The sequence below is a fragment of the Colias philodice genome, chromosome 19, assembly GCF_061535455.1.
Source record: "Colias philodice isolate Cphi_HAF_F1 chromosome 19, ilColPhil1 Martin Lab GWU primary, whole genome shotgun sequence".
Classification (NCBI taxonomy): domain Eukaryota; kingdom Metazoa; phylum Arthropoda; class Insecta; order Lepidoptera; family Pieridae; genus Colias; species Colias philodice.
Genome location: NC_143104.1, coordinates 538363 through 559100, shown reverse-complemented (window position 1 = coordinate 559100; position 20738 = coordinate 538363). Strand labels below are relative to the sequence as shown.

Below are 20738 nucleotides of genomic sequence, written 5' to 3'. Positions count from 1 at the left end.
ATAATATTATGTTTGAAGAACATAATATGAAAATTACAGACATTCTAAAATAATTTGAATTTTTTATAAAAACGAAATAAAAAATTGCGTCTGGCACCTATTTAGCAACGAAAAAAACGTCTTGCAATAAAAAAACTATGTCTGGTGGATCTATCTAAAGGCAAAATATTAAAAATTACGCGTTAAAAAATGACTTAAAATTAAGGAAATTATCCTGTACAGATAAGATGCGCACTACTAAACGCAACCACTGCAACCAGCCAGACAGCCCGGACTCTAATCGAAATAGCAAGAGGAACAGTATATCAAAGAACCAACTATACTAAAATTCTCACTTGTCAACGTCGGTAGCTCCTATACGAATAGCGACGCGTCGCGTCTCCACGGCATGCTGATGCGTCGCCACGCCAGAAATCGGTTTTACGTGCGCCTATATAATATGTTTTACATCAATAATATTGGCTTTACACATTTATTTGTAATAATAAATAATAGGTACTTATAAAGTTGGAGCGTATTAATTATAAAATCTCTATTCTGTATTCAATTTAGTATGAAGTACTTACTATGAACGTAAGTTTATGTCGGAAATAATAATATGCTTTTTTTACATAAAATGATAAAGATAATATCAAAAACGAATTTTTTTCGCATTCATCACAGCCGGGATACAATGCAAATTAAAATAACATCAGGTAAAGTTGGGTAGCAAGTGTTCGCGGTGTTTTTAATTTTTGAAATAAAATTATAAAAATTTATTACAATAATTTTCATCAAAAAGCCAACATCACGCGGTGTTCCCAGGCGGTCACCCATCCAAGTACTGACCGCGCCCGACGTTGCTTAACTTCGGTGATCGGACGAGAACCGGTGTATTCAACGTGGTATGACAGGACAACCCTGAAATTATTAACTCATATGCATCACAAGCGGAACAGAATACATAATTTTTTTTGCGAGTCGATGAAGTTGCGTGGATCACCTTGTGTACACATACCTAACTTTTTTGTATAAATAACCCAATATTACAGTTTTTTTGGTCGCGACAATATTGTTTGAAAGTACTTTGTACACAATAATAAGTTTTAAATACTTTTTTTAATTGAAAAGGTGTGTTATTATTTCCTCTAAATTAAACACATTTTTAAAGATTGTGTCTCTATCACATTTAATAAGTGATGGAGCTGATTTGAAAATATTTTTGCTATCTTAGATCCAATTAACTGAAACATGTTTAAATACTTTCATTCAACTCCAACACTCAGACCACTGCCAAAACGATATTTCGGCCCTTGTGCTCTCGATGTTAAATTTTTTGCTTTATGATAAACTTCTTAATTACGAATTCGACGGCCTGTTGACACAGATTAATGCTTCCAATGTGTTCAATTTTGGTTTTACTATCCAGTGACGTCACTATTGTTCGATACTTGATAGTAGGGAAAATTAATTGGGTAGAAGCCTTATGAACTAATAAATAGGTAATTTATTTTTCTGAAATCATAAATGTTTGAGTTTATGTGGAAATTAATGCGGGCCTAGAACTAGATGTCAGTATAATCACAGATAGTATAATAACAGATATAGTATAATTTATTTATTCAATCAACCAAAGCCTCTAATATCTTATCTTATATATAAAATTCTCGTGTCACAATGTTAGTCTGCATACTCCTCCGAAACGGGTGGACCGATTCTCATGAAATTTTCTGTGCATATCGGGTAAGTCTGAGAATCGGCCAACATCTATTTTTCATATGTACCACGGGCGAAGCCGGGGCGGACCGCTAGTATTATATATTATATGCCACTAGCCTAATCCACACCTAGATTTGCAAACTACACTAGGTATCTGGTATCTGGTATACATATTTTATTTATTACTAGTAATTACACAATTTTATTATTTACAAATATATTGTTTTCCTCACAGGTTTTCCTACATGTTCCTTTATCAACAATTCAATAGATATTTTCTATACCTCAAAACTATGTAGCACATGTACAGCTATGTGCTACGTGAGCGCTACGAGAGCTCTACGGTGGTTCTACGAATCTTGCTATGCTACGATTACGTAATCCCGGAGGTTGCGGGATCCGGATCGGAATGGAGATGTATTCCCGTGGAATATTGAAACCTTTTAGCTGAGCTTAGAATCTGTAGAGCTTGTAAAGTTCCTTGTTATGTGGAATATTAACAAGTTACTATTATTATACCTAAAGGTGAATTATGTGATAGTTTTATGTTTATTGAAATGGATAAATAAAAATATTTTAACCCAAAAATGTTTTAATCATTTTGCTAATTGAAATTACATTGCGAAACAGTAGTAAAAAAGAGGTGATGTTTTTGGAGTTTCACTACACACAAAAACCTACACAAAATTTCTATCAGGATAAAAATACCTAGTATTATTTTTCAACGAATACACATTATTTATTGCCGAAACAAAAACAATTCGCGATGAGATCATAAATTACAACAATTCATACATTTTGAATTACGCTCGGTATTATAAAAGTTCTGGAATTCCCGAATGTTTACCGCATCTCACCGCTAGATGGCGCTGTAACCAATCCGTACTTTGTGTTAACATCATTAAGATTTCATGCAAGATTTGCCGGGTTAAATATTTATCCGTTCTAGTTGTAGCAATGTATTGGAATCTTAATGTTGTTGTTACTTCATTACACTTTAAAACTTTCGAATAGAAGTACTTGTATTGTTACATGAATTAAATAGGTTTTTAAGATTTAAGTCTATCTACAAATACATACATTGAAATCTTAATCTTGAGGGAGTCCGGAGTACCTATGGGCATTTTCACCGACATTGTCATTACCATATGACACGGATGTACACAAATTTTCACATATACCTATAAAATACATACATTATTACGTTGACCACGTGTAAAAATACTTTGCATCAATTGAAAAAAATCCTAATCGCTGATTCATTTCTCTGATTGAATAATTATCACATCGTAACTAAATAAAACTCTCTTCACAATCGAAAGGTTTTTATTTACAAAGTGTAAATGTTCTAGAAAGCTCGAATTGATTATGTGACGGCTTATCGGGGCTTAAATTTTACGCCGCTCTCGTAAAATTGGGGACTTTGTAAAAATACGATGTAAAAATAAACGTATTAGCAAATTAATTCCGTTAATCTGTTACAAATTTTTGGGAAAAGCCGCGCACATAAACAACCGAACAATGTGTTTATGGCGAATGTATATTTTATGAGAGATTATTTATGGCAATGGTTTTTATGGTGTGAGGGTGGGATGATTACTGAATTGATTCGAGGCTCGTAGAGGGTGTCAACGGAACTTTATTACTAGCCACAGTGTACGCTGTATCTGTGATTTTGTATAAAGTGAATCTTTTGAATAACAGATAGACACAATCATGCAGGGTATTTTATTATTTATTACAAACGTAATAATATTATTTTTTTTATAGGTTTCATAAAAAAATTTATGTCTTAGGTACATTAAATAATCCAAAGAAAGGAATAATAAAGTACAATACTTTTAGTATTAGCAAATAAAATAAGTATCACTTGCCTAACTACTATTATCTACTTACGAAATTACCCAATACTTCAACTGAAAGGCGTCTATCTACGCTTGCTTGAAATTGTGATCAACGAATAATTTAATACCTGCAATAAATGAAAATGACTATAATATAAATAACGTATACGTAATTTAGTTTATTAAGTTACATTTGAAGACAAATCATGCTATTACAAAATTAGCCAAGTTTCTGTTTCTGTTAAGTTTGGAAACCTCAAGAAATAGCGGCATTTCGATATAATTTTAGCAAATCCGAAGCCAAATCGAATAATTTAAAGTTTTGGATAAATTGCTGGAGTCCTGTCGAAGCGGATCAAGTTACTTATTAAATGTAAATCGTATACCGTAAATTCGAAACAAGTTATCTCAATAAAAAAAACTTTTTACGTCCGCGTCGCTTATATTTTGAAAACTTCGGTGGTCATAAATCGTGAACGCAAAGCAACTCTGCTTATTTATTTTTTGTGGTTTTTCGTGAAAGTTCCCTCTGTATAAAATTTATAGTCCAGGGAGCGGTGGGCAAATTGATTTTATGATAAATATGCATTGCCTCTGGTGTGAGTGACCACGGCTCCAGTTAAGTAGATATGAGTTTTCACTTGAAGAAATACTGAGATATTCAACTTATCTTTGCGTATAATATAATGATTTCATCTGTAATGTACCTTATATTCAAAGGGTTTGTTGATCTTGTAGTATTCATTTTATATTTTTTTTAATAAATCTATCATTCATTATTTTCAAACAACAAATATTGTTATGCTAATATTTCAATTACATCAAGTCCTTTAAGGAAACCAGCATAAACCTATAAAAGATACTCAATTCGTAGCTTCATTTCGTTTCAGGCTAAAGCCCCCAATTCAATTGTGAGAAACGAAAAAGAAAGTTATTTTACTTTTATAATCAAAAGGACAAGCAATATAATAAATAGCATTGTTACATTGTATGGCGAAATCAACCAACGCGCTCTACAAACCCTTTACACATTTAACCGTTGATTGGCTTTTGTTACAGACTTTTTGCTTGGCTGCTAATTATTGTACCTATTGAGAGTTTTTCCTCTTGTGTAATGATTCATAAAAAATATAAAAAGGTACACATTGTCAATGATTAATTCGGATCTACATAAAATATTAATTTCATTGAAATCGATTCGTTGTTCTTATCTAGAAGTCTTAATTACCTCCATTAAATTCATCACTCTTTACTATATTTACGAATGCTGTTTTATGTTACGAGAAATCAACCTCATCTGTAAGGACGCCCTTCGCAATATTAAATTTCACAATTCTTTCAATTTTCATAAATAAGAATACAAACATAATTACAAAACCAGCTCCCGCACTACGCGGTTTACGACTCCCTGTAAAATGATATGGATGTTTATCACGATAAAGAGCGGCGCCTTGATGACCAGCTGAGGACGTAAACTGTTCGTTTGTTCCCAAAAATTGTTTTTGTTACTAATTATTCTTTGCAAGAGGTCAAAAGAGCATTCCGAAACAAATTTAGGTAAGTTTGGTAGATTACCTAGAACGAAATTGAAATTGTGATGTTGAATTATATTAAATGTTGGAGACATTTTACAGAATATAAAATATTTCATGATGTGGAATTCGAACTCGCGACTTTACTTTTCGATCCTTCCACGCGGTACGGAACCACTAAAAACGCAGATTTATTTTACTCCTACATAACAGTATGTCCTTAAAAACCACTTTTGCCAATGCAACAAATGCTGGTATGACCATTTTACCATCACTTTACAATCTCTGGAATGTTTTATCATTACTTCTATCTTCTTAACTAAGTCTACATCGTGTACAAAGTTCTCGATCTTCCCAATACAATTTGAGCTGTTTATCTAGCATTGGCAAGGCATTGGCGACCAAACATTGCACTAATGGAGTGTGGTGGAATGTTGACAGACTTCGATTAGTCCTGTGTACGGACCAACCGAGCCGAGTGACGATTTTTTTGCACTGAATTACTCGTGACTCTTCGTTTTACACGTTTTCTGTAGAAATACACATTCAAGTGTTTTTTTTAAGAATAAGCTTGTATTAAAAAATAAAAGGTTTTTAAATCAATAAAGAAACAAAAGAGCAATATAGAGCTAAGAACAATTATTATAAAAAAAAATATTTATCTTTTATTTATAGCTGTTTGTACCAATTTTTGCATAAATTGCACGGTTATATTTCTAACTTGCTTTTTTTTTCGATTTATTAGTATTTTTAGCACGTAAAGAGCTTAAAAATGCTTTTGATAAATACGGTAAAATAAGCATACACATATTTAAATCACCATACAATTATCATCTAAAAATATATTTCGTAATTGTTTTCATCCCCAAACGTCACACAACGTAAAACGTAACTGTCTTGAAGTGTTCAAATTGCGATTACTTTAATAAATTCAATTTGGCACTTACAAAATTTGCCGATTCACTGTCGCGGCCAATTATAACGATAGAATGGTTATTTACATTCCAATTATTAATTCTATTGTTTAATTGTTATCAGGTTAACATCTTGTGAAGGGTTATTCGATTGGCTTATAATGGATGTTTTCAGAACTCGGCTAATTTAAATTCTCAAGTTTTGAGTGGAGATTATTTATTTACGGTAACCTTGTTATGGTATCTATACTAATATTATAAAGAGGAAAAGTTTGTAAGTATGTATGTAAGTATGTATGTATGTATGGTTTTCACGCAAAAACTACTGGACCGATTTCAAAAATTCTTTCACCATTAGAAAGCTGCATCTTTACTGAGCAACATAGGCTATATTGCATTTTCAAAAAAATTAGAGATCCTTACCAAAAATGCAATAATGTAACCCAAGGTGTAAAAAAATCCTCAATAAAACTTCTGTCATCGCGTGCGCTGCGGAATCTATTGAAGATAGAACAAAAAAATGTTCTACAGTATTATAGAATGGATCAATATCTACAAGAAAGTCCGCGATACCATATGTCCATCTTCAGTAGTTATGTTACTACAACAACTTTTTTACGTTTTCAAAGTAAATAGAAGTGCCGACAGTAATCAAACCATGTTATCCATACACATATATTAATCCTTATCCCATTAAATGATGTTTTATTATAGACTGTTTCAATACCAGCAAAATACTTTTTAAATGAAAAGAATTGGATATTCCATTCAAAAGATATAACGAATTTAAAAGTGTCAATCTACAGAAAATAGTAGGTATACTGTTCGAGCAGGCCGTAGTGCGGGGGTCACGGAGGAATTCTACCAATATGCGTCTTGACGGAACACAGTGGGGTTTTGGTCGGTAGGAATCCGACATAACCCACGGTCCCTCCCCTGGAGGCCGTGGGTATCAATGAAAGATTTCCCCACTAAAACAAAAAAAAAAAAAAGGCCGTAGTGCGGGACGGGGTAAAGGTGATTTTCATGTCCTACCTATAGTAGACTTTTCACTGTAAAGATATCGCTATCTATGCGGGTGAAACCGCAGGGCATTGCTAGTATTGTAATAAATTGGTTGATGTTTTTAAGCTATTGCATAGCTTCTATCGCGGGCCTTGAGCGCGGGGACCGAATCCAGAAATTTAGTAACGAAAAACCTCACGTTCCCCACGGGGACGGGCGCGGAGGTGTGGCTTGAAGGCATAGCATGCAATAGCTTTACCGCGGCAGTCCCCGAGTGACACACGTCTTTTATTGTTTTATCTTTTGTAGGTAATATTAATGGAAAATTGTTTCATACACTTTCTGACATTCAATCTCAGTTAGAAAACTTAATACGTAGTTATAACTATGACATAAATAAAAATAGTTAACTATAGTCATTTCTTCAACACAGGGTAAGTTTAGGAAATAATATGTTGTATAAATTATAATCATGTTAATCAGTAATGCTCTACTCTCCAGCCTCCACCTCCTTTGTCTTGATTTAAAAACTTACTTTTATCTCAATATTATTTTGAAAATAAGTCCATGTTTACAGATACTGTCACATTTTTAAATTAATTATTTCTTTACACATCCAACAAACAAATGATAATACAAGCTCGATCCATTGGCACTACGGCGCGGCGGGACGTTGCGTCTCTGTGCGTATTCTACCGCCTGTACAATGGGGAGTGTTCCGAGGAACTTTTTGGCTTAATACCGGCTGCCAAATTCCACAATCGCACTGCACGACACAAGCTCAAGTACCATCCGCACCACCTGGATGAGTGGCTATCAACAACTGTGCGTTTTTCACGGCATTTCCTGCCCCGAACAACAAAATTCTGGAACAGCTTGCCTTCTTCGGTGTTTCCATCTACCTACGACATGGATGCCTTCAAAAAAAGAGCCTACGCGTCCCTCAAAGACCGGCAAAACAATCGCAAGGTTACCTAACGTTGTAATTGCTATGGGCGGCGGTGATCACCTTCATCAGTACACCGCCCGCTCCTTTGTCGGTTTTAGTATAAAAAAAAAAATGACAATTACCATTACAGCATTTAATAGAAAAGTGTTCGTAAAATAGTACGTCCAAGACCGGCGACACCTAACATCTGGGATGCTATAAAAAGGGAAGGAATGAGAGGAATGTCTAGTTTAGTCGCTCGTATCTCTGCGATGACCTCAGTTGGAATGAAATACGGGGGCTACAGGATACAGGGTAGCTAAAATCCTGCTTTTCATGTTTATATTTTCGTGACACGATAAAACCGCTGTTATACTACTCTTAACTCATTCACATAAGAAAATTGTTTGGATTATGGGTAACAAATAGATCATAACATAAATTCGTAAAACTGCTAGGTTAACTAAAAGTTATTAATATGGACTCGACTATTTTTTGATAAGTAGTATATTTATGTACATAAATCTTGCAGACTTTTGACGTTATCAGTTTGACTATCAGTACACCTATAGATCTTCTTTCTTCCTATTACTACATCGAGATAATATGTACTATATTACTATCAAATATTTAAACATGTATTCACTCTTTTAATGTCTATAAATATATTTCAACTTATTAAGCAGCATTTTAGGGCCGCATCCCCTACCAACTTTGTACAGGTAAATTAGCTTGGAGAAATTTTTGCATATGTAGTGGTGTGTATATTACTCAGATCTTAGAGCGCGTTTCCACTATATCGTTCTGGCCTATACAAAAATGTTTCGATATCCTAACATTACTATTTAATTTTATACTTATTCCTAGCAACACTTTTGTTTTCAATAAAAACAAGTTTTTATTTGAAAGAAAATGGTTTTGACTTTATAAAAAAAAATATATCATTCAATTTTACGTCCTTGAGCAAAAGACAAGGCGACTACCGTGAAACAATAAAATATCGTGTCCATAATAATTTGTTTCATAATTAATATTTGACCATAATAATTACGAAACAAAACAAATAAATAAATCGTCACTTGATAGTGGAAAGTGGAAACACGCACAAAACCAGAATAAACCAGTTTACGCTGTCCGCACTCCGCAGGTGCCACGTGCAGTCGTTTGGTAGCGTTAGAACATAAAGCACATTTCATTCAAAAATTATAATTATTATGTACGTAGTTTAATTGATAAATTTTGTATTTGTTGATTGTTGTTATTATTTGTTATTATTGTTATAATATTTGTTGAAGTGAATTACATGTCCCGCAGCCGGAGGGCCCAAATGAAAACTCAGATGTACTTAAAAACTACATTTAATAGCTAAAATGAGACTTTTACACCCATGTCTGCACGATGCAGACCGGAGTTAAAGAATGAATTTATACAGTTTAATAATTATAAAGACGTAAGCTTGGATGCTAACTAAGGGAAATCGCATCCACATTCTATTCCCGTGCGAACGGCGTATTCAGCAGTTTTGTATGAAGGCAGGGCCATAACTAGTGTTTAATTTGTGTGTAAGTGTTGTAACTTTATATTGTTAATTCAATATGGCTCCAGTGTTAAAACATGGTCGAGGCAAGCCTTTGACTTCTCAAACTAAAGAATTAAACTTTAAATGTCGTTTCTTTTTCAGGTTAGTAAAGGAGAATGGGCAAATTGGGCCTGAAACTTGGGCTAAGACCAATACACACGAAATATTGTTTTTGTGATAGATCATTACACATACCTTATGAAAAAAATAAAATAAAAAAATAAATCAACCGGGTTCTTGTACAGTCAAGGCAAAAAGTTTTATTTATTTGACTATTATTTTGCGCACAATAACGGTGTTTTTAATTCGAGTGAAGTAAATATAAATCTAAATGTCAGTGGAGTGACTGAGTTTTACCACAAAAAACGTCTAACTACGTTGAATTATAATAAACACGGTATAGCGTACCTGTTACAAAACATAATATTAGTGTATTTCGGTTATTAGAAGGCTTAAGATTAGTACGTATTTGTAAGTGAAAGTGAATTGGAGTAACATAAAGATATTATCATTGTCTTATAACAGTTATTTACTGCAAAAAATATTATACACAAAGAAATAAAACTTGATGTGACTGTACAAAAACCCGGTTGATTATTTTTTTATATATATTTTTCCCGTTATCTATGTGTTTTGATCTATTATAAAAACAATATCTCATGTGTATTGGTCCAACTCAAGGGTTCAGGCCCAGCTTCCATAGTAAAATGCCCATTCTCCTTTTTCATTTTAGTAACATTGTTAATGTAAAAGTTATATGTATGTTAAATGTGCAAATATTAAAATAAAGTCTCCTCTTTTTCAGAGGAGAAACACATATAGTTTAATTTAAAATCCCTTATATATACAGGGTTACTTGTAAAACACCGGCAACCTCGCAGGACAAGATAGCTAACATCATAAGTAACAACATTTGTTCTACGACTTTTGATAATTTGTTAGATTTTATTTTCATACAAAAATAAATATTCATTTAATTTTCCGTCTGAATATTATAAACTCTACGCCTCCCAAAAATTACGTAAACAAAAAGCGAACGAGAGGGGGAAGGGGGCGTCGCGTCGTCCATCCGATAATTAATAGAACATAGACTTACAAATGTAAGGAGAGTACAATAAAAGTTTAAAAAATCATTTAAAAATAATTTATTGCGTTATGCCAAAAGTCGTAGAACAAATGTTGTTACTTATGATGTTAGCTATCTTGTCCTGCGAGGTTGCTGGTGTTTTACAAGTAACCCTGTATAAAATAAAAACTAAAAATAAAATGTTGTTTTATTTTATTTGCTGACCATACACTACTACAAACGCAAAAATTTCTCCAAGCTAATTTACCTGTAAGAGCCCTATCGTCGACTTTTATGCGTGCGAAAAATGTATGGTTATTGATTCTGTATTCTATGCATTTAATAGAAAAGTGTTCGTAAAATATGGAACACCGCTATTTCATGTCCATTCGCTTTGTATAATATTTTGTGACATTTTTGCCGTATGCAGTATATTGTAAAGGTAGGACTAGCTGATACACGCAGCTTCGTCTGTAACTTGGAGCTATATTTATTTTGTTGGATTTTAGTTTGAGTGTCTAGCTTATATTTCTAACAAAATCACATCATTCGCACTTGCCCAATGTGTTGGATTAGAACCTCAACTCTAGGGAGAATATATCTGTCTGTTGCAATGTAAAACAGATTATATATTTAGTTTGTCTATTACCTACTTGACCAGTGACCACCCAGAATACAATACACAACCAAAACAAGACGTTGCACTTGCCAATTCTTCGTATTTACGAAACAAGTCATATAATCCTACCATCCGTATGTGCAGAGACACACACATCCATACATGTCCGGGCAAATCCTTTAACTGATGTCCATTTTGCCCGTGGTGCACTTATTCTAGGAATGTGAGGCGATACGATTGTGTTACGATATTGTTTCTGTTCTTGAATTACAAGGTATTAAAATGTAAACGTAGTACATGGCAAGAGAGAGACATTGAGTGTAGTTAATCCTAAAATATAATGTTATGTAAGTCATCGTAAAGCTGAAATAAAAAAGTAATATCATCAAAAAGCGATATCATCGATTCTTAGAACTACTTATTCTTATCCATTTTATTGTAACGCATATAGCTAACGCTATAGTGCTAATAACTCTTTAGGTAACTTTACCTTGCGTACGAATGATAACTCAATATTGATTAATTACAATATCTACATGAAAAGAGTACTGAGAAAAATCTAAACTAAAACTAACTAAACAACGTTATAACTTACATTTTATGAAACTATCGAATCATTTGCACGTATCCTTTCCAATCATGTAAAAATAATAAACATCGTTTCAATATCGTTTCTCAGAATAACCCCACCAATATGGACGATCGGACCAGTATCCAAGTCCACGATATTTCTTCGCGAGCGAGCGCCATTTGTCTTCAGTTTAATCACATTAGGCTTAGCAAAAAGAGTTCCGATTCGTAACTGCTTTATTGACTCTTGAATACAACGTGGTATGTTTGGACTTTGGATTTACGTGATCTATTGTATTTGAGAAGTTAGGTAATCCTTTTAAAATAGAGTTTAAGACTTATAGAGCAACTAGCGGTCCGCCCCGGCTTCGCCCGTGGTACATATGAAAAATAGATGTTGGCCGATTCTCAGACTTACCCGATATGCACAGAAAATTTCATGAGAATCGGTCCACCCGTTTCGGAGGAGTATGCAGACTAACATTGTGACACGAGAATTTTATATATATAAGAGAAGAGACAAGAGATGTTCCTTAAATTTGTTACCTTTTCAAAAAAATTTGATATCAATGGAAATATCTGCCACATTACTAACGTTCACATAACTTAGGAAATCCTGTAATGGTATTTGGTGAATAAATAAATAAACTTAAATTTCTATTGATTTCTTTTTTAAATCGGTTGTAGTCATTGAAGTTTGATATTATAATGTAATCCTTTTTCAAATTAAATTTTGTTAAATTAGACGTGTTAAAATGAAGAGAAATTGCGTCAGCGAAAGCGGTCTTGCCAGACCGCTTTTTGTAAGTATCCATTGGTTATCGAATTTAGAACTAGTTTCTACGTTGCATAACGTCTATGCAAATGTGTCTCTCGTTTTCTTACACAAATTAATTGCTTGATCTGTAAACCCTCAAAAAATTCTCGCGTCTGTCATATTTCTACCCTTCGAAAACTGCTCGACCTTTTTTTATGAAACTTTTGTGTATATTCAATAGGTCGGAGTCGAGACAGCGATTGCCGGGTCAGCTAGTAATATATAGCTAAAATGAATTATTAGATCATGATTTATATGTAATTTACAGCGAGGTTTTTTTGTAAAAAAAAAACATAAATTTTATATCATTGAAGAATAATAACACAAAATATCGCGCCTGAAACATTCATACCATTTCAGATAGAAGCATACACTATTTTACAAGCGAGTCTTACCCGAATAAATCTTCGATACATCTTGCTTCACATAAAAGTGAACAGGGTGTTTTATTTAGCGGCCATTATTAATGTTATATAAGGGTCAGTTATGTAAAGTAATCGTAAACAGGGATGAACGACGTATAAAATATTAACGGTGTTGCTATTTTTATGGGGCAAGGGTGAATTTGGGTCATTTTTAAGTGTGCCAGTTAAGAGATGTTTCGTAGGTTTTTGTGAAGATTTATATAGTGTGGTTTTGTTTATTAAGGCTGATCTTGCTATATTGTAAACGTAAGAGGTCTAGAGTCCCATTTCGTGCGTAATTTTTTGAATGATTTAGCTAAGTTAAAAGAAGATAGCAGTTGCAGTGTTAGGTATGCGCGAAAAACTTAAATGGTACCTACGTTGTTTTGATTTTGCACTCGTAATTATAGCCAATTTCATTTTCATATTTTGTTACACTGGTATATTTTAATAAAAATAATGGTTAGTAAAAAAAATAAGCTTTAGATGATAAATTAAATTTTAAATGAACACATCGATGTATCCACATATGACATCATATAAATTAATATACACAATGCAAATAATGCATGCAGCCGTGGCGATATTAAAAAATATGACACGAGCCAACAAAAATAAATCCATTCCCATACAAAAAGCATTACTTTGTCGTTTTTAAATAATTAAAGTTGGATACAGCGGAGTGAAACTGCGGATATCATGTTAAAACATTACAAGCGTTTCATGAAATTGTTTTAAAAATGCGCCGCTTGCTTAAAAGGTTCGTTAAACGTGTTGTGACGCGGACTTGGCGGAGTTTGGGGCCCAACGTTGTTTATTCTTATCTATGCTAATATTATAAAGCTTGAGAGTTTGTTTGTTTGAACGCGCTAATCTCAGGAACTACTGGTCCGATTTGTAAAATTGTATATTATCATCATGCTAAGACTAATAGGAGCGAAACAACGCGGGTGAAACCGCGAAGCGCAGCTCGTGTTTTATAAACAGTCACACAAACACATTTACACACACGCACAAATCCTTCATATCATTTAATGTGAGAAGTAAGTAATTTTCTATTATTTACTACCTGAGAGAGACATTATATAATAGGTACCTAATCAATATTGTGAAAAAGATATTGTGTTGCATCTGTAGTTATTTATCCAGAAGCTATTTAGTATTTACTGTGACAATTACATTTATGTACGAATTACGATCTATTTATTTTCGCTCAAGGACTTAAAGTAACCAATTGTTAATACTACGTATAGTAAAGGTTATGTTACACACAATACATTTTCTTTTATGTTACATATAAAATGGAGACTGAATAGCCTTATGATTTATTATGTGTCTTTGACATGAATTTCAAATAGTTAATTTTGTCATTACGTAACTGTTATTCTCCAGACATAAGAAGTAATGTAATTTGTTTAGAAGTCGTTTTATTTCAAAATCTTTTGCTTGACATATAATATTTCGAGATCCATTTTATACAAAGGCAGATAACGAAATAAACATTATGATTACATTGTAAAATATAAATAACAATGTTTTTCTTTAGCGATATATCCATTGCCTTAGATTTAATATTATTATTATTTAATAAAATATAATGTTATATTTGATAGTGAGTTTTTTTAATGTAATATTTAATTTATTACTACGTAGTTTTTGCAAGTTCCAAACTTGAGAAAAATAGACTTCAATAATTGAATTTTTATGTTTATTATCTATCTGTTATACTGATTAATAATCTTAGCAACATATTTACTAGGGAGCATTTTGATTTGAACATCTTATTTCGCCAATCATATAGTTTTACATTGTTTAGATATTTTCATACAACCTTAAGTAATATTTACATTATGTTGGAGAGAGCTTTAAAAGCGCGAGTGAACTTATGTTTCTGTCAGTGTATTTGAGTGCATTGGACTTGCAGTGAATACTGATTTCACTTGGAACGCAGTTTTACTTAAATATGAATTTTAGTAAAAGTTTTATGTAAAATTTTGTATTTTGTATAAAATTTTGTGAAGATGAACTTTTACAGGTGAAAATTTTATGTTTCAGGAAATTAGAAACAACTACTGTAGGCTGTATTTAAGTAATGTTTCTATTTTAAATTAGTAAAAAAAAGTGCTAATAAATATAAGATAGCAAAAAAATAATTACTTGTCAAAAGTAATAACGTTATTTCAAATACAGCCGCCATTGTTTAATTAGTCAAGAGAGACCTAGTCCATTAGCATAATATAAAAACAAAAAATATAATTTATAACTGTTAGAATTATTTACAACCCCAACTCGCAGTGTAAATAAGGCATAATTGATTCCATCAGAAGTTATAATAACTGACAAATTGTTACATTCCTCTCGAGGTGTTTTCGCGAGAATTTACTTAGCAATTACAATGCCGAAATTGTTGTGTTACCGTTACATTAAAATAATTAAATATTGTCGAAAGAGTATTATTTTTTTAACGTTGTTTATGCCTGATGAAGATTAATTTTGCAATTAAGTATACTAATACTGACCCATTAACATCGATTAACTTTATTTTTGACCTCTTTGTTTATAATTTAACTTAAATTAAATGTTATATCTGCTATTTTTGTCTGATAATATCTGGTACAAGAACCACACTGGTATAGGAAATCTAGCGGAACAGCAAAATCTTTTTGACAATTTATTATGTTTCATTTTTTACATTTTCTTTTCATTAATTTTTATTTAGGAATGTAGGTACGCTACAAAGTAAAAAAAATGATAATATTCGTATATGAGTACTATTATGTACCATGTTAATATATTAATTTTTACGTTTAAACAATAATTCTCTCTATAATAATAATTAAAATTGCATATGATAATTCATAATAAGGTTAGTCTGTATTGTAAGGTGATTGCGTGTGAAGGGACATTAACCTTATTAGGGTCTAACAGACCTTGATCAAGTTACGGCGGTTATGGCTTAATTATAATCAGAACATTGTAAGGAATATTAGTGACAAACGTTATAAACGATGCAATTATTCTGAGGTTCACAATCATCATCATCAGCCCATAATATAAGCTCCACGATCTGATCCAATACTAAGCTTTTGCTTGTGTTATGGAAGCCAGATGGCTGATAAACATACATATATAATTTTAAATAAATAGTTACTTACATTGATAATTAACACCCAGACACATATCTATATCAAATTAATTGCGTTAATTACAGAAATATTTGCCCTGGGAGGGAATTGAACCCACAACAGATAGATAGGAATGTAAAAATTTAAATCAAAGCCTTTCTAACGTCTACATTATAATTTATAACTAGTAACTACTCTAACTTTCAAATAAATTAGTAATCAAAAGCAAAACGTAAGTAAACTTGGTGGCTTTTAAACTCTTTTTGCATGAACTTTTACATTAAACGGTTCAACTTTGGAACTTTCAATTTGCCGGTTAATTGCTCTTTGAATTTGTGCGATTTTTAAAATGGGATGACGGGGCATGTTAAGCGCGGCTTTAACTATCAAGATAGGAAACTTTGTAGGACATAAATATCAAGTATTTTAAATACTGATTTTCAATCATTTTAAAAAGGGGTTCTCAAATTGGCTGCTTTTTTGTGTTTTGATAAAAAAAAAAATTGAAAATTGGTAGCTCTCGTGTGTTTCCATATGGTTCAGTTCTGAAAAGTTGAAGACGGTTTAGTTTTTTATTAATATACATTTTTTTGTAGTATTGTTTTGTTGTCCTGTACAACAGTCAACAGTATAAGTTGGTGAAATAATGTTGTTTTAGTATGGCACTCATAATGTTTAAAGTGCGTTTAGTCTGTTATGATAGAGGTTGTGAAGTAAAAAAATAAAATAAATAAATTATATAATATGTACTACGAATATGCTAACAACATTTTGGCTAATTATGTTATCATTAAAAACTCTGCGTTATATTCATTCTTGTATTCAAGACCTAAATGTAAGTTCTAATTAAAATTAGAAATCAACACCACCTATTCTTATTAATTACTGGTAAATCTACAATGTAATATCATATTAAATTGATAACATTATGCAGATGAAAAGCTGAAATATTTACTACTGTTAAATAGTAATGTTTGTTATTTGATTCAGTTATTTGTTAGCGGAAATTTGGCGAAGATTTTTCATTATGTGTAAAATGTATCTGGCCATTTTAATTTTTATCTACTATTGATAATATAACAATAGCTATGAGCATATTAATATAGTTATTTGTTAGGTACACTTCCCTTAATTATGACTATATTAGGTCAACTTAATGTCCAATAAAATTGGAACAATTAGATTCCTAATATCGCTGCAAATGTGTGTCACAAATACATCGCTCCTGTTACAAATATTTCCAACAAAAGTATTAATTTCAAACATATACAATTTCATAGCACAATAAATCATCGTATGCTATAGAGACTTCCTTATTCATAAAACAAAAGCGCAAAACAAAAACATTTGAATAAAAATGGCGCGAAATTATAAAAAAGCGTTCAGAATTCCAAGTTATTTTGTTGCGTATTAAATATTCACGGTTTGGGACAAGACGCGCTCTAGCGAAAAAACAACGAGGAATATTGTTCATGTGTTTAAATTAAAAATATATTATCTGTATGTTTTAGGATTTATTCAGTACTAGCTTTCCACCCGCGGCTTCGCCCGCGTTTCAAAGAAAAACCCGCATAGTTCCCGTTCCCGTGGGATTTCCGGGATAAAACCATCTTATGTGTTAATCCAAGTTAACCTCTATATGTGTGCTTAATTTCATTGTGATCGGTTTAGTAGTATTTGCGTGAAAGAGTAACAAACACACACATACACATCCTCACAAACTTTCGCATTTATAATATTAGTAGGATTGTTAAAAATGTGTTAGTTGTAATCTGTGTGTGTATTTAAATGATAGGCTGACTTTGCTGTTTCCTTTTTATTCTAAAATTATCTTCTTTTCTTTTTGTTTTCATTTATATAGTAGGGAAAAGATGAAGTATTATTGAAGATATTTCTGTTATTAGTAGTTTAAGAGTAATATTGCAATAATGTTCTACGTTTACGACTTGTGGAAATATGGCCCTTTTTATAAATACTGAAACAAACGAAAAAAATAAGTTATTTAATTGATTCTTTTAAATGTTTATATTTCTCGTGAGTAATTTTACTTACTATTTCGTTTCTGTACCAATTTAATGATAGATAAAGCTCTTCAAATTTCTCGATTAAAAAAGATGTGAGAATATAACATAGGTAATAATATATTTATTATTTATTATACGTAGATTATTAATTATTATAGGTTGATACACCGACAAACATTCATACTCATATATTATACAAATATACCGTATATCAGTTTTTCCACAAACAGCTACATAAATAAATATTTTTTCATACATTTATTATTTGCTTAATTAAGATACCTCTTATTAAGTAACAATGGATATTATTTAAAGATATTACGTGATATAAATACATTCTCTGGGATAAGGATTAATTAATTGCAAATATACGATAGATACAGCTCGAGTAAATTTCAGTTATAGGCCATTAGATATGCGATTCATGAGCTATATTTACTAGCTTTCCGCTTGCGGCTTCGCCCGCGTTTTCAAAGAAAAACCCGCATAGTTCCCGTTCCCATTGGATTTCTGGGATAAAACCTATCCTATGTGTAAATCCAAGTTACACTCTATATGTGTGCTAAATTTCATTGTAATCGTTACAGCAGTATTTGCGTGAAAGAGTAATAAACATACATATATACACATACATCCATCCTCACAAACTATCGCATTTATTATAATATTAGTAGGAAGTAGGATAGGATAGGATAGGGTAAGTAACTTAGACTATACATCATTATATATAGGTCTTCTTGAACTATTTTAAAGCGTAATCAGTGCGTATAGCGATCCGCCTAGGCGATTAACGAAACGGCTGATTTAACCAAAAGCTGCGGCACATAAATGAGTACAAAACTAAGATTTATTTATATAAAACTATGAAATCGCCGTTCTCATAGCCTGCCCTTAATAAAAAGTTCACGTAAGTAATACATCCTCGTCTTAATTCCCCTTAGATTGAATACCGTAAGATTTCACACGTGTCCCGACTATCGAATGCGAGGCGATATGTATTCCATGGACCGGAGGGTTTAGGTTTATTTATCTTTAATCTCTTTATTCTTGTTTACTTAATAGTATCTGTATATATTATAAAATATTATAGTTTTTTACGAATGGGAATTGTGATTTTAAGACAAGGTTTGTTGTGAACTTGGGCCACGTTAATTATAGACCGGGAGATATTGACACAAAACGAGTCATTTGTAACATGGATGGCGGTTCTACAGGGGTCTTAGTACGCAATGACAAAAAGAACAATGATGGTGTGAACGCTGGTACCGGCGGCTTAGTCGCGTGGGCGTCAGTCGAACTCGACGGAAAAATAGCGAAAGTCAAACGATTTGGGCCCGTGCCGTGCACGCACAGGGCCCGGATGGGGCAGGGCGTTGTGTATGGATATTGTTTAATTTGTTTCCCGGCCGCGGCGTAGCGTGAATCATGCTTAATAAATGATGGATGCATGGAAGGATAGCTGATTGAGGAAATATTTTATTATCTACATATTTATTCTGACTCCAGCGACATGGGATTGGATAGGTACCTATCATTTCAGGTGCAGTTTGGCAGATGTCATATCGACGACGGTCGGAGTTTTTATTCTTTGACATACCAAAATTATTATAAGAATATTTTCCGTAATTGAGGAAGTTTTATTTTATCCTGTCCGCGTCCGACCCTACAGGTCGTTATATTATATTAAAAGTTAGTTATATTAAAAGAATACACATTTCAAAGTGACAAAGTCTCCGGATATATTAAATGAGTAGACATGAAGTTAAAACTATATGATTTAATTAAAATATTCCTCAGCAATCACAATATAACATAAAATCCAGCCCACGCCAACATGTCGTTACACTCAGGCCCAAACCCATCTATAATAATTTTATGAGCGAATTAAAAACTTTTGGTATCCAGCCCCGAATTTGTGAAACAATAGAAACTGTTAGGTTTATTTAGGGCTACAACAACAGTATTTATTTGTTTTAAAAATAAATAACAAATATGCTCGCTTTTGTTATTAAATTCTATTTAGGTTCGTTTTTGTGGAAAGGAAATATCCAGTTACATAATTTTATTTACGATACAAATATTTTAAAGGCCTTGTTGTTTCGAATTACAATTCAAAGCTACAATGTCTTTTAAATTGTTCGACGTTCTGGAATTCTTTACAATTTTTCTCAAATTTTGAGGCTTCAGGTAAGTAAAGATAATTAGAAGAAATTTTAATTGTAGAATTTTCACACCGAGCCACTCTTACAAGGTGTCCAGAGCTTTTGAATTCATAGCATTTATTTATTTAAACACTTGATTCTGCTGCCATCATAAAATATGTAAAACATGATACAGCAAATTTTCTTTTTATTAGATATTAATTTTATTAACATTTTTTTCCATCAAGTGACAGCCCTACGTCCTCGCGTTATTAATTAGTGGGAAAGAGATAGAGATAAGTAATTACGAGACACTCGTGTGCTTAAACGTTTCCATAAGTAAATGAATTCCTCTAATCTGGTTTTGATGAAATTATTTTAATAAAATCTGCTGCCGTTTTAAGTGATCATTATGAGCTTCTTCTAATAGAAGACCAGGGTGGTCAAGACCGGGTTGGTTTTGAAATTAAAT

The 20738-nt window shown here is 32.3% G+C and overlaps 1 pseudogene; it reads right to left on the bottom strand.

Moving 5' to 3' along the window:
• Positions 1 to 779: 779 nt before the first annotated feature.
• LOC149479694 (5S ribosomal RNA) lies at positions 780 to 895 on the bottom strand (annotated as a pseudogene).
• Positions 896 to 20738: the final 19843 nt, after the last annotated feature.